The sequence below is a fragment of the Schistocerca piceifrons genome, chromosome 3, assembly GCF_021461385.2.
Source record: "Schistocerca piceifrons isolate TAMUIC-IGC-003096 chromosome 3, iqSchPice1.1, whole genome shotgun sequence".
Lineage (NCBI taxonomy): Eukaryota > Metazoa > Arthropoda > Insecta > Orthoptera > Acrididae > Schistocerca > Schistocerca piceifrons.
In genome coordinates this window covers 583,129,305-583,152,294 of record NC_060140.1, presented here as the reverse complement: position 1 = coordinate 583,152,294, position 22,990 = coordinate 583,129,305, and the positions used below count along the sequence as shown (strand labels likewise).

At 40.8% G+C, this 22,990-nt stretch overlaps 1 protein-coding gene across 2 annotated transcripts in view; it reads right to left on the bottom strand.

Annotated features, from left to right (window-relative positions):
- Positions 1 to 22,990, bottom strand: part of LOC124789371 (transmembrane protein 237-like) — a 69,678-nt gene that overhangs the window by 20,505 nt on the left and 26,183 nt on the right. The window contains exon 6 of one of the 2 annotated variants that reach the window (XM_047256698.1): positions 18,863 to 22,503. The exons of the other annotated variant lie outside the window; for it this stretch is intronic. The gene's annotated coding sequence lies outside the window, so the exon portion shown is untranslated. Of the gene's footprint in view, positions 1 to 18,862; positions 22,504 to 22,990 lie in introns of those variants that run through there. 2 annotated transcript variants of the gene reach the window in all.

Here is a 22,990-nt window from a genome sequence, read left to right as displayed (position 1 = left end):
GTTTGCTAAAAGGCTGCACTCAGCTCTTGGGAGGCCAATAGAGGAGCTACTTGATGAAGAAGTAGTGGCATCAGTCATGAAAATGAACAATGGCTGGGCGAGCAGTGTGCTGACCACATGACCCTCTGTATTTGCATCCAATGATGCCAAAGGGCTGAGGATGACATGGCAGCCGGTCGGTATCATTGGGTCTTCGTGGCCTGTTCAGGCAGTGTTTTTTTTCTTAGTCTGATATGGAGTGAACTGCAGAAGCTCTGCATTTGTCATTTGCTTGCTGCTGCTGCTTTTTAGCCCTCTATGACTTTGATAAAGTGTTGAGGTGTCTTGTTCAGATGGAATTTCTGGTCTTGGCATACACTGTGATTATCTCTCAACAAATACTTGGATACTTCTCTGTTGAAAGTTTGGTCAAGCTCTTTTTTTTTTTTTTTTTTTTTTTTTTTTTTTTTTTTTTTTTTTTTTTTTTTTTTTTTTTTAATACACTGGCATCTTTACAGAGACTTCTGCATGACATTGCATGACTATCTCAAACCTCTCATCTGGAAGATTAGGTAAGCCATCACAAGATAGCTTCTCAACCCACCCAGAGCTTGTAATAGGGTCTTTTGACATTTGTATCCTCTTGCCACTAAGATGCCTCTGGAAGCAATATATCCCAAGATGTGATACAGATACTTCAGAGAACACTTTGAAGCCTTCTTCCAATATGACATAGTTTTATCATCTATCGTAAAATCTCTCATTTCTTGTTCACCTACTATTGTCAACACTTCTTTAAAGCCAGGGACATGTTTTGTGAATTGAACTGCTTGGAAGTCACGCACTTTGCATCTGTTTCCGTAGTGGTTGGCAGTGAATCATGTACCTGAATGTCAGCAATATTTCTGTTCATAATTAAGATTCACAAGAGGCTTCGAAATTCTACTGGTAAGGAAAAGTCATAAGCTCCGCCAACTGCTCTTATCTGGGGAAAGAGATTTTCAAGGCAGCTCTGGTTGAACCTTGAGGTCAATACGTATTTCAAATTACAATTATGATTTAGATATAAAAGTAACCTAGCACTGACCTTGCTGAGAAAAGTGATACCTTTTGGAAAGAAAGTAAAGTTTTAACTTTTGTTGTCCAGTCATTCTCAGTTGAGTGTAATACTGGCATTGTGTTGATAATTTTCACATTTCTATATAAACCACATGCTGTAACAACTTGTAACTGTGTATGTAGTACACACATAGCGCCAGTTTCTTGGTTTCTGCTTGTTCATTGTGTGCAAAAAATGTCAGTCAAAATGCCATGATGACAGTAGGTAGACTTAGATATTAATCTTTTTAACCTCCTGTCAGGCGAGGTGTTTTCTGCACTGATATCAACGCAATATACCAAGTTAATCACATCGCTTGTTCACATGATTGTTTATTAAAGTTTTAACAAAACATATTATAGATGGAAAATTTCTTTAAAGAAAGACAAAGATAACATAAGAGCACCATAACAAAAGAAATATTAAACATTCTGTTTCCTCGTTGTCAATGTTGGACTACAGTAACAAATGTTAAGTCGCTTTTTCACTTGCTTCTTTAATTAATGAAATTTAATAAATTCATTACAAATGACAAATATTTTTATAGAAAGGTGAAGATGATAGAACAGGGCAACAATGACAACATAATTCATTCATTTGTCTCATCATCACTTTTGGCATATGCCAACAAATGAGGAATTTTAATGCAGCTACAGCAACCAGTTTCAATGTGTGTCAAACAGATTGGATTTTGACACTTTTTGCAACACAATTTTGTCAGTCTTTTTATTACCATGCAGGTGTTACAACTTTTGCTCTTGATCCCAATTCCTTTCCCTCCATTTCTGCTTTCATCTTCTGCCTCTTTTTCACACATGGCCTATAATGTTGTAGTCTCAGTTGAAAATCCCTGTGAATTCGAGATGTCCAAAGCTTCCTTGAACCAAGTGAGAGGTAGAGCTAATGCATGAGACCGTTGTTTCAGGCATCCTTTCCTTCTGACACAATTCTTATTTTTTCCACAATAAATTACTTGAGCACTGACTCCACTGTTTTTGATCTTTGCAGAAAATACACAGTCCAGTCACATTAACGTGATCATTGCCAACATTCACCGTTAACATGCAATCACTACTTACAGATGGCAGGTGACAGTACTAGCAGTGAAGGGTATATAAAACATGCCAGGGATGCAGAAGTCAGTATGCTACAATAGTTGTAATGCGGAAAAGGAGCAATTTATCCGCTGCTCAAAACGACATGATCCTCGGATTTCGGGCCAAGGGTAGAAGCGTTTCCGAAATCGCTAAGTTAGTAAACTATTCACATGTAGCTGTGGTTAAAAAATGGCGTTATCCAAAACTGGCATTGAGGTAACTGTGCACCATGATCCACAGATGACATGGGTGGACAACGGCCGCGGAGATGAAACTGTTGACCAACTGACCACACTGATGAATCAACAGTGTTCCTCGGCAACCGACTAATGAACGCTGCTATGTATGGGCCTCCACAGTAGGTACCTGGTTCATGCTCCTGTGCTGACTGCTGTTTGTCATTGTGTGAAGATTGGATTTTGCATGCCAGTACCACAACTGGACATCCACTGAGTAGCGACAGGTGGCATTTCCACATAAATCACGTCTTATGCTCTATAGGACGAATGACAGTTTGTGTGTGTGGTCTGTAACATCTGAAAGCAAACACCTTGCAACAATCTTCGGAAGGGTAGTGGCGCCATCCAGTATTTTAGGTAAAAGAATTAAATCTTTATTGTAAGTGACAAAGTAGAATGAAGGCCATCGCGGAATATTGTGATAAAAGCACTGGCCATCAGCCACACTATGTCGATATGTAGGGTACAATAACAGAGGTGAAAGTGAGTTGCGAAGCGAGGATAGCTTAGTGCAGTGGTAAACTGCCCTGCACAGCAAAGAATATTGTAGTAAGGGGGTTGTAGTCACCACACTCGAGCGAGTCTCTTTGTTATGGGCGACATAAGTAGACACCAGGTTTTAGAGAAACAGATGGGCAGTAACAGAGTATAAATGAAGCTGAATTTGAGGACAGACCATCATTTGATTTGGAGAATTGGAGAATTGGTCATCGCTGAGTAGCCGGAGCACCACTGAATTGCGAGACAACTGGGTAGTGCCACCAGCACCAGCAGCCTCCATTTCGAAATCAGGCTGCTCTCTGCCACTGCAATGGGTCCTTTACGAGAGTGGGTGAAACAGCCCGCTGTCCTGCTGTCCGTGCCCACTGCCAGTGCTGAGACGATGGGAGAGACTGTGTCACAACACTAGCCACCTGTCCAAGACCTGTGCAAGCTATATTGTTAAATTGCCCACAGCATTCCACTCGTTCCCCACCACCTACGGCATCGCTACACCCTACAGAGGTGCTACTACAGAGTGGTCAATAGAGAAGACTGGAACCCTTGGATTTTACTCTGCTCGTAACTCTATTTTGTTTCAACTATATTCTTTATCTGTACAGTTACCCCAACTTGTCTGTTCCTAACTATTACATAAGTACTGTATCAAATAAGTTGATCGTTCTGTCATCTCTTACGCTGGGAATCCAATCTACCGGAACTTTTATTACCCCTGCAATGGATTTCCTCATGCTACGTCACCTATATATATATATATTCAAGCTTTCGCAACAGTTTGTTGCGAAAGCTTGAATTTTGTGTGTATGTATGTGTCTGTCTTTCTATCGACCTGCCAGCGCTTTCGTATGGTAAGTCACTTACCAAACGAAAGTGTTGGGATGTTGATAGACACACAAACAAAATTCAAGCTTTCGCAGTCAACAGTTGCTTCGGCAGGAAAGAGGGAAGGAGAGGGAAAGACGAAAGGATGTGGAGTCATTCCAGTACCGGGAGCGGAAAGACTTACCTTAGAGGGAAAAAAGGACAGGTATACACACACGCTCTCCTTCCCTCTTTCCTGCCGAAGCAACTGTTGACTGCGAAAGCTTGAATTTTGTTTGTGTGTCTATCAACATCCCAACACTTTCGTTTGGTAAGTTAGATGATGTGACTTACCATACGAAAGCGCTGGCAGGTCGATAGAAAGACAGACACATACATACACACAAAATTCAAGCTTTCGCAACACACACACACACACACACACACATATGCAGACACAAGCAGGCATATCTGCTTGTCTCTGTATATGTGCGGATGGATATGTATGTGTGCGCGCGCGTATACCCATCCCTTTTCCCCCCCTAAGGTAAGTCTTTCTGCTCCCTGGATTGGAATGACTCCTTACCCTCTCTCTTAAAACCCACAGCCTTTCGTCTTTCCCTCTCCTTCCCTCTTTCCTGATGAAGCAACCGTGGGTTGCGAAAGCTTGAAATTTTTGTGTGTGTTATTGTCTCTATCAACATACCAACACTTTTGTTTGGTAAGTTACAGCATCTTTGTTTTTAGATATATTTTTCCCTATGTGGAATGTTTCCCTCTATTTTATATATAAACACTATGCAGAGTAAAATCAGAATCACCATGGTGCTAGCAACTGCGGCAGTTAAAGTCACAGTTACCTGACATCTCCTATTCCGAGACGAGACTGCTCTACATGCTGTAGCATTTATTCCGCAGTTATCTGCTCTTCTTGGACTGTTATCGTTTGGCTTAAGGAGTGGTCCAGACCTGGCTCCCAAATATAACTGAGGGAGGTAAGATTCTGTTTGCATATGATCTCTAGTGGTTCATCAGGCCAGTACAGCTGTGGCTGTGTCACATTAAATAGAGTAAACGAAACGTATGTCCTATTACAGCACACCTGGTCCAATAAATTAGTAATCTGTTGTCTCATATCTTCAAATATTTTGCCCCATGAGTCTCCCTTGTTGATACAACTAGCAACCACCACTGTGTCATTGTACACCGAATAGACCCAGTGGAGCCCTGCTCTCTGAAAATAATGGTTTGGTTCAATCACCTCTTTTGGGCAAAGATGTTCTCCCACTTTTCCCTTAAGTAGTTTCCAGATGCATGTGTTTCTACTCATTGTAACATTGTGAATTGGGCATATGGTGACCAGACCATTCTGAAAGTCCTGGACCTCACCCACACTCATCTCCATGTGTTGATCTCTGTCTTCTGCCAGTAGTAACACCCCTTCGTCCCTTCCTTGCATAAATTTCCCAACTGCTGCTAGATTCACTAGAGTGTTGTGTTGTGTTGTGTTGTGTGTGTGTGTGTGTGTGTGTGTGTGTGTGTGTGTGTGTGTGTGTGTGTGTGTGTGTGTGTGTTGGTTGGTGAAGGAGACCAGACAGCGAGGTCATCGGTCTCATAGGATTTGGGAAGAACAGTGAAGGAAGTCGGCCGGGCCCTTTCACAGGAGCCATCCCGGCATTTGCCTGGAGCGATTTAGGAAAATCACGGAAAACCTAAATCATGATGGCCGGACGCGGGATTGAACCGTCGTCCTCCCGAATGCGAGTCCAGTGTGCTAGCCACTGCGCCACCTCGCTCGGTGATTCACTAGAGAACTGTCACTGTGTAGCACCTAAATACTGCGTGTTTTCCAACTACTGGTACTTTTATTAATAGGTACAATCGCACGCTATCTGTTACTACACCCACTGGTGCGCTATGGTAATACAATGGTAAGTTCTGACTACTCGGTTCCACTACAAGTTGTAATTCTGATAATAACTCTCCTTTCACCTTCCTCAACCCCTTCAGAAATTGCTTGGGTGACAGCAAGACAGGGCTCAACAGACCATGTAGCGCCTGATGTACTGCCTCCTGCAAATCTGTTAGCTTGACCATTGCATACCATTTGCTGTCACCTAGCGACTGCAATAACCTTGTCAAAGTTTACCTCACATCTAATACCTGCACACATCCTTTCACTGTCTACAAATTCTGGTTCAGGGTACTAGCCGAGGTCCTGGCATAATTCACTACTTCCTTAGTCAGCTGGCAGAGCATGCATATGTTTTTCAGCACACCACTCTCCAAGTTCATAATTTGTGTGGAATGCCACTTTACACTCACCTTATGTGCTTCTGCTAACTCTCTTGTGGCTTCTGCCATTTCATTTCATTCAATTTGCTCACATCACTTGCATCTATTGTCCCAAAGACTGTCTTCAATATTCTACTGCCAGCATCTATCCATCCCTATTTTACTCTCCAAAGCTCATGCAGAACTACTTCAATCAACTCTTGCATCTGTTCCTTTAATTGCGCATATGCCCCGAGCAAATACCGGTGTTCCTTTGAGACCTGTCTCTACTTCCCACTACTAATCGCCAATTCTTGCACCCCTAAATTACTTCTTCCAGCCTCCTGGTTTGAATTCATAACTCCTATGCATTAAATACTAAACTTAAATACCATTTATGTCTAGAAAATACCACACCTGGCAGTCTGGAAAACAACGTTACACAGTCCCTGGTGAGGAGGTACAGTACTGCCAAAACTAGCTTTCTTCTCTTCCTTCACCTAGCAACTTGAGGACAGGTATCCATATCACCTCCTCTCCCCCAAGAAGCCTACTGTCTCTGAACAGAGATCATTGTATTGTTCTACTGCTAAGATTACCACAAATAAATATATATGTCTATCCCTACTATTATTAACATTACATCCTACACTATACATATAAATAAACTGCAGAAAATCAATACACCTGCAGCTTCACATCCACCGTTGATGTAGTTTACTTGATACATGCCCTGGTACTGTGTTGAAAACTTCTTTGTCTTTCTGTTCGGCATATATGGACTCGACATCATCACCCATTGGTGCACCTTATACTGTGGTAACGTCCCCACACCTCAATGTCCCTTCCTGTTTCTCCAAGCCATCGTATTTGCTCTTTGCACCCTGCTCCATAGCTCCTTTACTTTTCTTGCAAAATTTCTGCCAGTTTTCTCGTCAATCATGTCAAAAGATGATGGTATCTTTTTGCCATACACTACCTTGAATGGTGATAACCCAGAGCTAGAATGTACTTTAGAGTTATATGCGTTTACGACAAAAGCTGGGTATGTATCCCAATTATTCTATGAATTCACTCTGTCTTTCCATTAGCCTGTGGATGTAGTGGACTAGTCCTCAACTTCTTCACTCTCAGCGACCAACACAATTCCTTCATCATGCCTACGTGAAGTTTGTCCCCTGTTCTGTTATCATCTGTGGCACTCTGAACTTCAATATCCATCTGTGAACTAATGGCTGTGTGACTGTGATTGCCTGTTGGTCCAGCATAGGCACCATCTTGACATAATGAGAAAAATAATCTACTGTGGTCAGCACAAAACCATTAACCACTGGTGTTCAGCTGAATGGTCCTCACAAATCCACCCCAATGAAATCAAAAGTTTCTGTTGTTTCTGTCAATCTTTGCAACAATACCTGCTTCCAACTGAAATTGGCCGTCAGTGCACAATCCACCAAATTCTTGATGTATTGATCCACATAATTCTTTCTTCCTTTCCACCAACACTGTTCTGCCAACCTTCTATTCGTCGCCCTGCAACCAGCATGGCCTGACAAAATGTGGTCACGCATCTCACTCACGTAATGCTTCCAATTTTAACTTGGCCGGCACCACCACTCGTGCCCCTAATTTTGTTTCTCTGCAGAATAATCCATCATGCATACCACTTTTCTGCTGTTTCTATACTGCCTACGTATCTTGTCAGTGTTCTGTGCTGCTCGCCATTCCGCATGATCATTACCCAGTGCTTGTATTACAGTTGTCTTTCTGCTTAGCCCATCCACACTACCGTGTTTCCTTCCTGGCGTGTGGATTACTTCACACTCAAATTCACCGAGTTTCAATGCCCATCTCATTTTTTAATCTACTAGATGGTTCCTTCAAGCCTAGTAACCACTTTAAAGTTGCATGGTCTGTTATCACCTGCAGCCTTCAATTGTCTTGATGCAAACGCAACAGTATGTTCTTGACTATTGACCTGGTTCAAAACACAGCCAAGGGCATAGTTTTAAGCATCACATGATAATATAATTTTTTTCTGAAAGTCTGGAAACACCAAAACTGGACTGGATGTCAACATCATCTTTAACTTGATCAAATGCTCCCTAATATTCCTCCGATCACACAAAATTAACTCCTTTCTTCAACAATTGCTAAGTGGTCTTGCAGTAATGAACTTTCTATGATAATTCATGAGCCAGAAGAAAGATTTAACTCCCTGGTAGTTCGTGGTACTGGAAAATCTTGCACTGCTCGCACCAAACTCTGATCAATCATTACCCCATCCTTACTTATGATCTGGCTAAATAAATAGTTTAATTCCTCCAGCACAAAGTAACATTTTTCAGCATTGAGTGTGACACGTGCTACCCATAATCTGCTAAATACTTCTTTTAGATGTTGTCTATGTTCCTACATACCCCTTGAATGGATGATTATGTCCTCATGAGATACTAAACAACGGCAAGGTTTCAATCCTCTCAGTACTCCATCTAGCAATCACTGGAATGTCACCGGCGCATTTTTCAACCCAAAAGGCATCCTCCTATATTGGCAGTGTCCCCCATTTGGTGAGAAAGCTGTTTTTGGTCTATCTTCAGGTGCCACTGTAACTAATGTCATCTAATTGTTGATTTATGAATTCTCCTGAAACTGGTTGCAACAACTATGGTATTCCATATGGTCTTTGGTATACCAGTGCTTCATTTCCTGTTGGAATCCTGTGTTGTGTTACTGGCGAGGCAGGCAATGGCCCTCTCGGAAAAAACAGATTCTGGAATTCTAGTAATAGGTCATCTAACTGTGCTCTTTCTGCTCATTTCAAATGCTTCAACTTCTCATTAAATGCAGTCCTAACAGCACCTGTGCCCCCTTATAGCTCATACCTCCTGTGTGGCAACCTTCATCAAGAATCTCTAGTGTAGCTAATAATGCTCCCGCTCCCCCCCCCTCCCCCCCCCCCCTCAACTTTACATCTTCAGCACCAAAATTACCCACACTCATGGGTATCACCTTTCCTCTAAGCATACAATACTATGTTTCACCAAACAACACTCTGTATCTAATACTTGACTATCATCCAACAGCTCTACAACACATATCACACTTACTGGTAAGTTTGATTCCCTGTTCACTCATCGTGATCTAGTGCCTTTCGACACTAAATCATGTGAATCAAGGTTGGTTGTTGTGGAGGAGGAGACCAGACTGCGAGGTCATCGGTCTCATAGGATTAGGGAAGGACAGGGAAGGAAGTCGGCCGTGTCCTTTCAAAGGAACCATCCCGGCATTTGCCTGGAGCGATTTAGGGAAATCATGAAAAACCTAAATTAGGACGGCCGGACGCCATGTGAATCAAGCCTTAATGCTATTGCTTGTGGTTTAACTAGACCGTCTTGTATACTAGACACTCCTCACAGCAGGTTTACACTGACAACAGGTTACCCAAGTCACATTGTCTTCCCACTCAGTTCCACTAAACCTTGTTGAAGGTCAATTATGGCAGAATCCTGCTGCAGAAAATCTGACCCTGGGATCATGCTGTACCCCTCGCTTACATGAGACATCACTTCCACACACTGCTTAAACTTGGTTGTTGTATAAAAATGCAATTAATTTGGCGAGGGAGAAAGGTATGTCGATAATGTCATAGTAAACAGTGCTTGTCAATTGGTATTTTTTTTTTCCTTTTACACAAGCACCATGCCAGACATGACAACAGGTACTGCTTTCTATCTTCTGCAACATGAAATAGAAATATTTAGTCTTTAAGGTTCTGTTCCTATTAATGATAATTACCTCTTCTCTTTCATAGTACACCAATGTCAATGACGATAAGGTGGTTGTCTTCTTGAAGATTATTCTCGTGCATCTGAAGATTTGCTGCAATGGTTGATGTTGCCCTTGTTAGACACATGTAGAATGATATAAGTCTGTATACCATGGCAGGAGAAAAAAAAAAAGGGGGGGAGGGGGGGAAATGATCGTACGGCATTGTCGGCCGGAAGGCTCCATGCGGGGGAGTTCAGCCACAGTATTGCAAGTCCCTCTTAGTTGACGCGACTTCACCAACTTGTGTGTCAACAATAATGGAAATAATGATGAAGGACACACAGTAACCAGTCCCCTGCCAGGAATCAAACCTGGACCCACTGCGTGGTAGGCGGAAACGCTACCACTACGCTACGGAGGTGGACTAGGTGAGAACAGAAGAGCTATGTTACAAGCATTAAACCAAGATAGGTGGTGGTAAAAAATCTGAGGGTATATCATTTTCAATTTTTCCACTGCCCTCTCAGATTACATGTGCAGTAATGTGAATTAATATACCTTTAGCGCATTCAACTGCTGCCTGTATAAATTAATATATCTCATTTGTTTATGCAGATAAATCTTATAGGTACCTAAACATTGCTCAAACTGAAAAATTCACCACTACTGACCCCAACAATTGTCCCCTACCCCACATAAATCTTATCATGGTGGGTTCCACTGCCTCCTATCCACTAATTCTCTCAAGGCTACTGACACGCATGGCTCCTGTGTCCAACAATACTTTATACATTCTTCTATCCCCAATACCACTATGGCACATTCTGCCACAGTGTTTGTTCTTACTAAACTTATTCCTACTGGGAACTCCTGTTGACGGCCCTTTTAAGTTTAACGGACCCTTGCTAATCCCTGGACTACACTTACTACTATTCCTATAACATTGCCGTTGACCAAAACCTCCTCTACTGCCATTTATACCAAATTGTTGGCGACCCTGTTACTCCAGTTGTTCTGTGGATTCCGTAATTGGTAACATGGTCTTTTTACAGATCCCGTTCGATTACAATTAGAATACTTAAATTCAATGTAAATACCTGTTTCCACTCTCTTACCCTGTCAACCTATCAATTTCTTCATTTTCCAAAGTTAACCTAACCCCTTCATGAAGAGCCTTAGGTGGCCCTATGTGCACTCTCCCAGACATTTCCGGTGTCAAACCCCTTCAAAAGGCATCGAGTGCTCGTTGCTCTGCCTCTTGCAGCACTATCTTGTTTCATGAGAGCTCATACGTGTTAATGTTCATTTTCCTAATGCTCGTTTTCCTAATTCTAGCTGAAAAGTCTTCTACTGCCTTGTTATGTCTCCTGGATACCATCCCTAATTATTTGTGAAGAAAACTGTGCACTATTATGCTTCTCTTGACAAATATAACCTTGTGATCGGCAACAACTGTTTATCTAACCAAACCCCTATGTCATCTGATGATTTTAAAATCTCCACTAAATGCCAACATATCCTCAGACACTCTATCATAGAAAGGAGAAACAAGATTCACCACAGTCGGATCCACTCCTCGAGATTGCGACCTCAACACTTCTATCTCACAATTCTTTCCTGCTAGTTCATGAAACATAACCACATTGTCCGCTCTGAACCGGATCACCTGATCCCGTTATCCAAGATAGAAATTACACAACAAAAAACAATACGCACAGAACACTTTGTCCTAGAGTATTCTCCCAAGTTACTGCTTCTCTCTAATCATGAGCCATTTGGACACACTATACTGTCTAGCCACATGCCCAAAATTGTTACAAGTGAACTAGTTCTGCTACTGTTTCAGCACAAGGCGTTGAATGCCCAAGTAAATTACACTGAATGCAACATACAGGAACTAACCATTCATCTTTACCATTACTCCTAAACTGTGACAGATCCACAGGTTCTTCTGGTCTCATAAATGGAACATGCATCAAATCACATCCTCTAAACTTCAACCCCATGATTATCACCACACAAGAACAAAACAGTCTCACTCGCCCCAATGAAGTCACTGAGGGCTGTGGCTCAAACTATGTGCTGCAGGGGTGGCACACCCTCCACTGTTAATTGCTGCGACATCAGTCCCCTGACACCACTCTATAGTGTCACCTGTGTACGGGTGGTGCATTTGTGGTGATGCCATAGGTGGTGAGAGCCAGTGGAAATGCTGTGAACAATTTAACAATATATAACTTTATTATATCTTCAGTTCTATGTGAGGCAGGCACACTTCTCCTCATGAGCTCTGGACAGTGCTGCTGGTGTCGGCTGCTAGGATGGCACCCAGCAATGCCGCGTCAGGACTCCAGCCCCGCAGCAAAGGCAAGATGGCCAGTTTTAACAGCGGCACTTCCCGGTGGAGTAACGTGCCAGGTGGCGACTCCACTGTTCTTCAATCCACAGTGGCAGAGACGGCTATGCACGGGTCTCAACCCCTACCCCTTAGGACAGGTAACAGACCGTAGCTGGTATTCTGACACCCTGAACTTCAGCGTCAGCAGCAACAGGCCAGCAGGACTGTAGCACCCAGTCCCAAGGAGGACCCAGTGTGGTGGCAGGTGCAGCCTGGTCTTGAAATGGAGGCTGCTGCTGGAGCTGCCTAGCCACCTCATGGTCCAGTGGTGCTCCGGCGTCGTGGTGCAGCTACCCAGCAATAACCAAGTCCCTGAATTGAATGACATCCTGTCCTCAAATTCAGCCTCATTTATACTCCATTACTGCCCGCCTGTTTCTCTCAAACTCTGTGTCTAGTTATGTTGCTCATAACAAAGAGACTCGCTCAAGTGCAGTGGCAATGACTCGCTGTGCAGGGCAGTTCACCACTGTGCTCAGCTACCCTCGCTTTGCATCTCACTTGCACATCTGTTATTGTGCCTTACATGTAGCATGGCTGACGCAATACTCCACAGTGGCCTCCCTGCTGTTTTCCGTCACTTACAGTACAGATTTAGCAGTTTTACCTAAAATACTGGGTAGGCCACTACAGAAGGCTCCAGGCCAGAGGAGGGAGTTTTCGTGTCCCTGGGTGACAATCTCTTAATTCTGGAAGGCACAATTGACCAACAAGAATATGCATCTGTCCTTGAGGAGCATGTACACCCATACATGCAGTTCGTTTTTCCATCAGCATGATAGTATTGCAGGATAATGCAACATGTCATACAGCTCTCAGTGTATGTGCGTAGATCTTCAACCAAGAAACCTATAGGAGCTGGCCACAGCAAGGCTCCTCATTCCTGTCGATACTTCTAGAACCTCATTGACTTCCTGCATGCCTTGCAGCAGTCTGCACTGCAAAAGGTTATTATTCAGGCTTTTGACAGTTGGTCACATTAATGTGACAAAACAGTTTGTAACTACGGGCCAACATTGTATAAAGCGTCCAACTTACTGTAGTGTCGACTTCACCTTTGGAGCTATTACGAATTGTTACAATGGATGGCTTCCGTCTCTAGTGTCAGCATCTATTGAATTATCTGCAAACAAACTTGATGCCACAGTTTCACACTTCCCTTTTTTAGGAACATAGGAAACTAGAGTACAGCCTTTCTTGAAGCCAAAAAGTGAACTGAAGCCAAAAAGTGAACTGTGGACAGCCTTCCTTTACTGGTAACAAACTCCAGAGGAATCTCATGCTTTTTTCCTTCATTGTCCCAACAAAAGACAAATTATTTTCCTCCCTAATTCTTCTATCAATCCAATATTAGTAAACCAGTTGTCTGCTGTCACCTTTTGACCTGATTGATACATAGGTTCGTACAGTCGCAGAACCACATCTGATAATTTATTGCTTGTGTGGTAAAATCCCCCTGGTTTCAACCCAATCTAGACTTCCAAATTATAAAAGTAAAATACTTGTTTATTTCTTTATTTAATCCATGTCATCTGATAGCACACAATGTGATACAGATGTTGAGCAAAATTTGTTAACATTTTTGATATATTATGGGTAGATTATTGCATTGCAACAAACTGACTAAGTTAGTTTCACTGAATGGTTCATGTTTTGAACTTACACATGACCAGCAATATTAATTGTTTGGGTATTCCTCTACAGAATAAAAGCATTGACACAGCTATTAGGACTTCACGGATTTATTAAGTTGAATGTTCCCTTTAACAGACCGTATACATACGGGAAGCTTGTTGGACAGCTGGAGGCTCACATGGAATGCTTCCTTTTAACAAAGTTGAGGGCCTGAGCATAACACCTGCAACTTTGACTTTATTCTGGTGTTGTGTTTGTGTATTTCACTAGATTTCTCGAGTCAGGATGGTGGTTCCTTAAAAATTTTACAGTCTCAAGAATGTATACACATGGCAGCGTTAAAACCTCCAACTTCCTCAAGACGAGTTTGCAGGCATATCTAGGTTTACTTTAGATTAGATGAAATTCAGTTTTTGTTCCACAGTTCCAAAAATGAGATGATTCTGATGGGTGTGGAACATGTCAGAAAGGAAAGCATAAAACATTTGAATATAATAATCACTTCCCTGGTTATTTGTCAGGAAACTTGTCAAAATATATGAATATATTACAGTAAACTGGAACTGCTATTACTTACAGAATTAATACACTGCCATAATAAAACACATTTATGTACTTTTAATAAATTTAACATATACAAAATAACTAATCTTGACTTTTGTGGCCAAGTACTAACAAAACTGAAATCTAACAGACATTTTTACTTAATCTGATCTAACAGTCCCTATTAAGACTTTCATTTATAGAGTAGAAGGAGTTACCTACCAAAAAGGCTTTCAAATGATGTCTAAAATGTGCTTTATCTGAAACAAAGTTTTTAATGGTTGCCGACAATTTATTGAAAAAATGTGTCCCTGAATAATGGACCCCTTTTTGGACCAAGGTAATTGATTTAGGTATTTATGTAGATTGTTGTTAATCCTAGTATTGATACTATGCGCTTAGCCACTGGTTGGAAGTAGACACACATTATTTGCAACAAATTTCGTTAAGGAATAAATATATTGAGAAGCAGTGGTTAGAATACCCAGTTCCTCGAACAGGCTAAAAGTGATGTTTTTGAATATACACCACAAATGAGTCCTATTACACACATTTGCACTCAAAAAACTTTTGCTCAGTTTGATGAGTTCCCCCAAAATATGATCCTATATGTCATAACTGAATCAAAGTAAGCAAGGTATGCAAGATTTTTTTTATCTTTATATCTCCTACATCTGACATCAATTACATTGCAAATACAGACTTGTTTAGACACTTCAGCAATTTTGTGGTATGTCCTTCCCAATTGACTTTATTATCAAGTAGAAGTCCCAGAAATTTAATGCTGTCAACCTCTTCTATCTGCATGTCTTCATATGTTATATACATGCTGGAAGGAAATTTTCACAGGTTCTGAACTGCATGTAGTGGGCCTTTTCGAAGTTCAATGACAGTGAATTAGCTGTAAACCATTTATTAACATCAGTGAAAATTTTATAACGACCATTTCTAAATCTGTACTTCACTTGCTATTTTTTGCAATGCTTGTATCATCTGAGAACAAACTTGGCAATGTAACAGATGAGAGGTCATTAACGTACACAAGCAAAAGCCATGAATTGAAATGGAACCTTGAGGAGCACCACATGTAATTAGTTTCCAATCAGATGAAGACTGATTGCTTACACCATATGTACGAGGACCGTTCAGAAAGTAACCTCCGGTTGATTTAAAAAAATACACCAAGTTAAATAAAAATATTTTAATATATACATCTTACAACTACATCTTTGCACTATTTTTCTACATAGTCTCCATAGCGATTGAGGCACTTATCGTATCTCTTCACAAGCTTTGAAATTCCTTCTGCATAAAAATCACCTGCTTGTGCCTGGAGCCAGCCTGTGACCGCATCTTTGAGCTCTTCGTCGTCATCAAACCGCTGTGACCCGAGCCATTTCTTCAAATACATGAAGAGGTGATAATCACTTGGCACCAGGTCTGGGCTGTAAGGTGGATGGTTGATAACGTCCCACTTGAAGGACTCAAGAAGGGCCGTTGTTCTGCGAGCAGAGTGAGGACGGGCGTTATCATGCAAAAAAACGATACCGGAAGTCAGCATACCACGGCGTTTGTTCTGTATAGCCCGTCGTAACTTTTTTATTGTTTCACAGTACACGTCTTGATTAATGGTCGTACCACGTTCCATGAATTCAACCAACAACACCCCTTTGGCATCCCAAAACACCGTTGCCATCAGTTTTCTGGCAGAAAAATCTTGCGAGGCTTTTCTTCGTTTGGTAGGCGAATTTGAATGTGCCCACATCTTTGATTGTTCTTTTGTCTCAGGGTTCACGTACTTAATCCAGGTTTCGTCACCGGTCACGATTCTGTTTAACAATGGTTCTCCTTCGTCCTCATAACGTGACAGAAAGTCTAATGCAGAGGCCATTCTTTGAGTTTTGTGGTGGTCGGTAAGAATTTTGGGCACCCATCGTGCACAGAACTTACGGTAACCCAATCTTGCTGTCACTATCTCGTACAAGAGAGTCTTAGAAATCTGTGGAAAACCAGTAGACAACTCCGACATTGAGAAACGTCGATTTTCACGAACTTTTGCATCAACTGTCTGAACGAGTTCGTCAGTCACCAATGATGGTCTACCACTCCTCTCTTCATCATGAACGTTTTCTCGTCCACTTTTAAATAAACGTACCCATTCACGGACAACTCCTTCACTCATAACTCTTGGTCCGTACACGGCACAAAGCTCACGATGAATAGCTGCTGCAGAATATCCTTTGGCTGTAAAAAACCTTATGACAGCACGCACTTCACATTTGGCGGGGTTTTCTATTGCAGCACACATTTCAAACTGCCACAAAAACTAAACTAGCGCAGGTACGACATTCACTCGACCATGGCTTGATGCCGACTGACCTGTTGAGTGCGTGAACGCACAGATGACGTCGCTACTCCCCCCACAACCCGCACTGTGACCAATCGGAGGTTACTTTCTGAACCGCCCTCATATTTCACGACGACACCCTTTGTTTCCTGTTAGTTAGGTATAACTCTAATTTACTTAAGAGAATGTTGTGATTCACAAAGTCAAAGGCTTTTGACACACCACAGAAAATCCCAGTAGCCTTTAATTTGTTATCTAATGAATTAAATAGTTTCTCACTGTACATGCACATAGCCATCTCTATATCAGAACCCTTAATGAACCCGAATTGTGACTTGGACATTATATTATTTGCAGTCAGATGGTTAAGAAGACACTTCAACATATCTTTTCAAATATTTTTGAAAAAGCTGGCAGAAGTGAAATAACTCAATAGTCTGATGGTATCTCTTTGCCCCTCTTCTTGTATAGAGGCTTAACTTCAGCATATTTTAGGTAGTCTGCAAATGTTCCACTGATAGGTTGGTTACACAAATAACTTAAAGTAGAACTCAATTCGCATAAACACTCTTTGATTAACTTCATTGACATGTTATCATAACCACTAAAATACTTTGATTTTTAGAATTTTATGATGGGAGAAGTTAGTGTCATTTCCATTTCACTGAAGTTATTTGTAGGGACTGGTTACCCCAAACTATCAGTAACAGAAACAAAGAACTTTTTTTTTTTTAAGAAGTTTGCCACACTACATGCACTTGTTACCAATGTCTCATATATTTTTAGAGCTATCTGTTCCATTCTGGCCCCACCTGTCTCTGTCTTCACTATATCCTACATAGTTTTTTATTTTGTCGCCTGTTGTAGTTATCTTTTTCTCATAATAAAGTTGCTTAGATTTCTGGATTACTTACTTCAATACTCTGCAGTATTCTTTGGAATGCATTACAATGCTGTCACCACAGATGTTCCTAGATAGTAAATAAAGTTTCCTTTTTGTCCCACATGATACCTTTATTCCTTGTGTAATCATTGGTATATTTTTAGACCTGTGTCCATTAATGATCCTCATGGCTCTCTTCTGGATTCTGAAAGTGCTCAGGGCAGTTTTAGAATTTCCTCAGGATATCACACTACATTTTAGGTGGGCCGGTATGTATGCAGAGTATGCACTTGTTACCGTTTCCTAGCTATCACGATTTCAGTACTTATTCTGGCATTTACTTTTCAATATGTTTATTCCATTTCAAGATACCTTGTACCCACAGACCCAGGAATTTGAACACAGCATTAGTAACTATTGTTTGGTTATTTACTGTCACAGGGGGCTGAGAGGGATTTGCAACTTGTTCATGGAAATAGTCTTTTTAGTGTTGATGGTTAATCTATGGTTTGTAGCCCAGTTGCTGAGTTGCTCAGTAGCCAAGTTCACACCTTTTTGAACAGTCTCTGTGTCTCCTTTGAGGAGAACAGATGTGTCCTTTGCAAATAATATGGTTTTGTGTGCTCAGGCTCAAGTCATTACACAGAAGGAATAATCTAGATCCAAATACTGTGGCACACCTTGTGTAACAGTTTTAATACTAGATAAGATTTCAGTTACTGAACTGAGTTGGCTGTTAGTGTACTTCTTGCCGACTTTCTGTAGGCAACTGCTTTGAAACTATGTAATCCCTTCATTTGACAATGTTATCATACTGTTCCATTTTTTCCAGCAATATTTTGTGATCCATAGTGCCACAAACCTTTGACAGGTCTAAAAATATACATGTTGTGGGTTGTTCTGTCTGTAAAAGATATGGCATCATATTAATGCACTCACACACTGTTGCCTCTGCAGATTTATTGTTTCTAAACCCATGTTGGGATAAATTCAGTAAACATTTTATGAAGCCCATTAGTTTTTTGTGCATAATTTTTCAAATACTTTAATAGGAAATGACTTCGGATATAAATTTGGTACAGAGAAATGATTAGATAAAAGTTGCAGGTGGCAATGAGGGTCATGCATTACTACTAATGGCTGTGACCCTGAACATGATTTTTAAGGCGATTTGGAAGTTAAAGTGATTTTTTTAAAATGGCAGTCCTAATATTTAAGATTTGAAAAGAGCAATACATTTTACATAAAAAATGATACATTATTCAACATAATGGCAGGATTCAATGAAGAACATATAAGCAAATATGTTTTTATTTTCAGTAGGAATTAACTTGGAATAGAAGAGAGATACAGTAAAATACAAACTTAGATACAAACTGGAAGGGGCATAATGGGTCATGTATCATTACCAATAATTATGATCTTAAGGTAATTATCAAAGGTTGAGCTTTGTTTCACGGACACCCCTATTTATGATGTTGGATTTGGAAAGAGCGTAGAGAGGTTTACATTTTAAGTTTTAATTATCATGTGTACTGACAAAAATAAATACATCATAACGTATAAATGTTATTTTGACATTTGCAAGACAGAACAAACGCAAATAAAATGTAGATTATTGATTTACAAGTCACTGAGTGTCCTCTCAACTCTCTTTCTTTGGAGTGATCGATTTAAAGAGTTCTCATACCTTTCACTTTGTACATGGAAATTAACCATTGAGTATATGCTCAAAGTGACCACCATTTGTTTCAATGCACAAATTAATCCTCCTTAAGAAATATCTCACAGTGGAAAGCAGGACATCTCATGGAATGGCTACAAAAGCTCTCCAGATAAATTCCATCATGTTTTCTCTTGTCAATGTGTTGCTGCTCATAATAAATATTTTTCAACTATTCCCAAAGATAAAAATCAGGGAAGGGGGAGTTAGATCGGGTGAGCAAGCAGACACGGAATGAGACCGCCATGTCCAATCCACTGTGAGTAATGTGGTGCGGCATCATCCAATTGCACTCACATTCTTTGTCTCATCTCTAAGTCAACATCTTGAAGTATGCCAGGTAAATGATCACTAAAAAATTATATTGATTAACAGTACCATCAAAAAAGTAGGGATCGATCAGACAGCCATTGACAATTCCACACTAACTTTTGTGGCATCAATGTTGTTGGTGGTCAACAGTTCTGTACCAGTGTAGATGGGCATCTGACAAGTTATGACAGTTGTGCCTGTTTACTTCACCAGTATTTGTAAATGTGGTTTCATCTGATAACACCACTGATGTGGGAACCTCTTGAGTTAGTGTGTCGTCTGTTGCAAAAACATCCAGCATAAAGCATGGCCATGTGGCTGTAAACACCCTGGAACTCTCTTAACATTGTAATCATGTCTATGATTCCATTTGGAGGCTGGTCAGTTATTGTAGCTATGTGATTCAACCTAATAAAGCAAAACAGAGTTGCAGTTTTGACAAGCTGATCATTCAAATTAGCAATGAAACAAGAACAGTGTTCCAGCATGCAGACATAGTGACATCCTTCTCCCATCACATGCTTTGCAAGAGTCAAGCGCTGTGTCCCCACATGACCACCTTCTCATCCACTCTGCCAGTGGCAGTGTACGAGGGCACCCTAATAGACTGTGCAATGATCTACCGCAATATAATCATGTCGTGGTAATTAATAGTTACTTCATACGATTGAAATTTAGTAAGTAAACCAGACTATAATGTACATAAACTGAGTTACTATATAATGCTGGCACCCCATCTATTTTCACTGCCTTTCAAACTGAGCATGGTCTACAAGAACTTGTTTTCTTTGTTCAGAATGCATCATTTTACACACAAAATGAGTCAATCTTTTCAAATCTTAATAACAGAGGTTTCCATTAAAAACTCACTTTAACCTCCAAATCACCATGAAAAATCACATTCAAAGCCACAGCCATTTGTAGTATTGAGGCTTATCAGTAGTGTTGGAGCCAGTGCCTCGAAGAGTCCCGCAGGTGCCACGAGCTGCGCTTTGAACATAGTCACTAACGAAGACCTGCCAGGCTGCCGGCACCACCCAATGAAGACTGCTAGGATAGTGTTACAAGCAGTGGGCACCTGGGCACCAATCTTCGAGTCATGAGTACTTCCGTGTCTCTAATTGGTGCTGAACTTTACACTGAGTTGTCGATAGCTCTACCGGCAAACATTCAGTGCACTTACGGGCTCGCCCATTCGGGCCTCTGTCTATGGCTGCCGAGTCTGCCATCTTTTGCACGAGTTGAGTAAATTATACTTATTTAAAAAGCACTTGTGTAAACTAATCTTTTGCTTGCCTTTCTAGATTCCTACAGTGACAGTTTGTCTCCTCAGAACACAGCGGAGTTTGTCAAAAGTGTCGTAATACACAGAATGGACAAAAATGTTAAAAATAAACTTTCCACAGGAATACATCTAACATTTTTACTTAGCATGGAGATCACTGATAGATGGTCCAGGCATCTGAAATACTTCTACTTTATTCTTCTGAATTTCAGTATGTTATGTGTCACCACCACCATATGATCTCTATCCATACTAGCATCTGGATATTCTTTCTAGTCCATTATTTGTTTTCCAAATTACTATCTAATTATGATAGTAATTTTTCACCAGGACTTTTTGAAGTACACCTTTTCCTCTTATGATAGTGGAAGAGGGTGCTAGCCACCATCACAGTATCTCACATGCCCTTTTTCTCTCTTATTTATTCTTGTGCAACCATATAATGCCTCCTTTCCCTCCTCTATTGTAGCATTCCATGATTATTTAATTTTCAAACCATTTGATATACTACAACAAACTGTCAATTTGCTAACACACAGACAGATGTGGAAAGTGTTACACCATGAAGCACTAGTCTGATGTTTATCCAACTTTGTGGAGATGTTCATCACGTAATGTGTAGTAAATGATGAAATTTTCATTCCATGTGGAACCGATGTCCATCATTATGATCAGTACGATGTGTGACCCTCATGGGCATGATACACTTTTCCTCTTGTATTTGTTGTGGCTGAAAGCAAATTGCCTCCAAATGGCATCTCTGAGAATTTCTTGCCATACCTGAAACGCTATGATGGGTAAGTTCATTAAGATTGCTGGCTGGAGGCTGGTATGAATGTATACACCTTTCCATCACATCCCACACATGCTGTAAGGGTGACAAATCAGTAGACTGGGCAGGCCAACCAAGATTCGTACATTCTTCAAAGTGTCTGTGATGTGAAATGCAGTGTAGGGTCTTTTGTTATTCTACTGGAATATGCCACTTGGTATCCCAGTCGTGAAGGGTATGACGACAGGGTTTACCATTCAGTCTCACTTTAACAATTACTAAATCAAATTCTGCTGTCACATTTAATATCTCCCCACACCATTATTCCATGAGTTGAGGTTTGGGCCTCAAGAAATGCTGCTTTCTGTGGCCTTTCATCAGGTCATCTGCAATAACTCCCCATCAATCTGACTGCTACAAACACAAGCAAGAGTCATTAAAGCACAGAATTCCCCTAAACATGCCACTCGACTCTGGTTCTGCACCTTATAAGTAGTATGGTGCCAGTAGTAAATGACACATGACAACTCTCAAGACCTCAACCCAGCTTCCGTTACCTGTTCCTGAGATAATATGGTGACAATGTCTGTAACCTCTGCCCTGATTTCAGCTTCTGTAGTCTGCCTGTTTGTTAGAGGCAGTTGAACAGTCCTATGGTCTTTTTGTTGTGTAGTTCTCCTGGAGGAACCCATGCCAACATCCTGCCACACTGCTGCTCCAAGTCCATATCACCACCACTTGCCTGTAGTCACTGCACTACAAAGTTTTGAGTCTTCTCAAGTCTGAAAGATGGCGATAAGCTGCACTTGCATGCTCTGTTGGCATGCTGTGTTCCAATCTCCACCTAGAAAGTTCCAGTAACATTAGACACACCCAATAACTGACATGTACTCACACCATTCTTCATCTGTAGGATGGCTTTTTTCTGTACTAAAAGTAAGTTCGCAAAAGGACAAAATTTCAGTCAAGATATCCAAAGGCACAGAAATACTGTAATATCAGTTAAGTAACATTATGTTAACTTTTAATGGTGTACTACCAATACTTTCCTTTTCCATTACATGAATATTTTCAATATTTTGTCATCATCCACTGGTGAACTGGATATACGACCTCGTATAGAAGTGTTTGAGATTAGCCTTATCTCAATCCTGAAAATAATAATTAACTTCTCAAAAAAGTTTTGCTCCATTTTCATGGTTGGCACAGCTCGTGTTTTTTTTAAATTAAGCTTTTTCAGTATTCTTCAACACAGGAAACTGCTATGTATGGCCATGTTTGTTGACTGAAAACCTCTTCTCCAATTTTCTTTTGTATACGTAAAATCACTA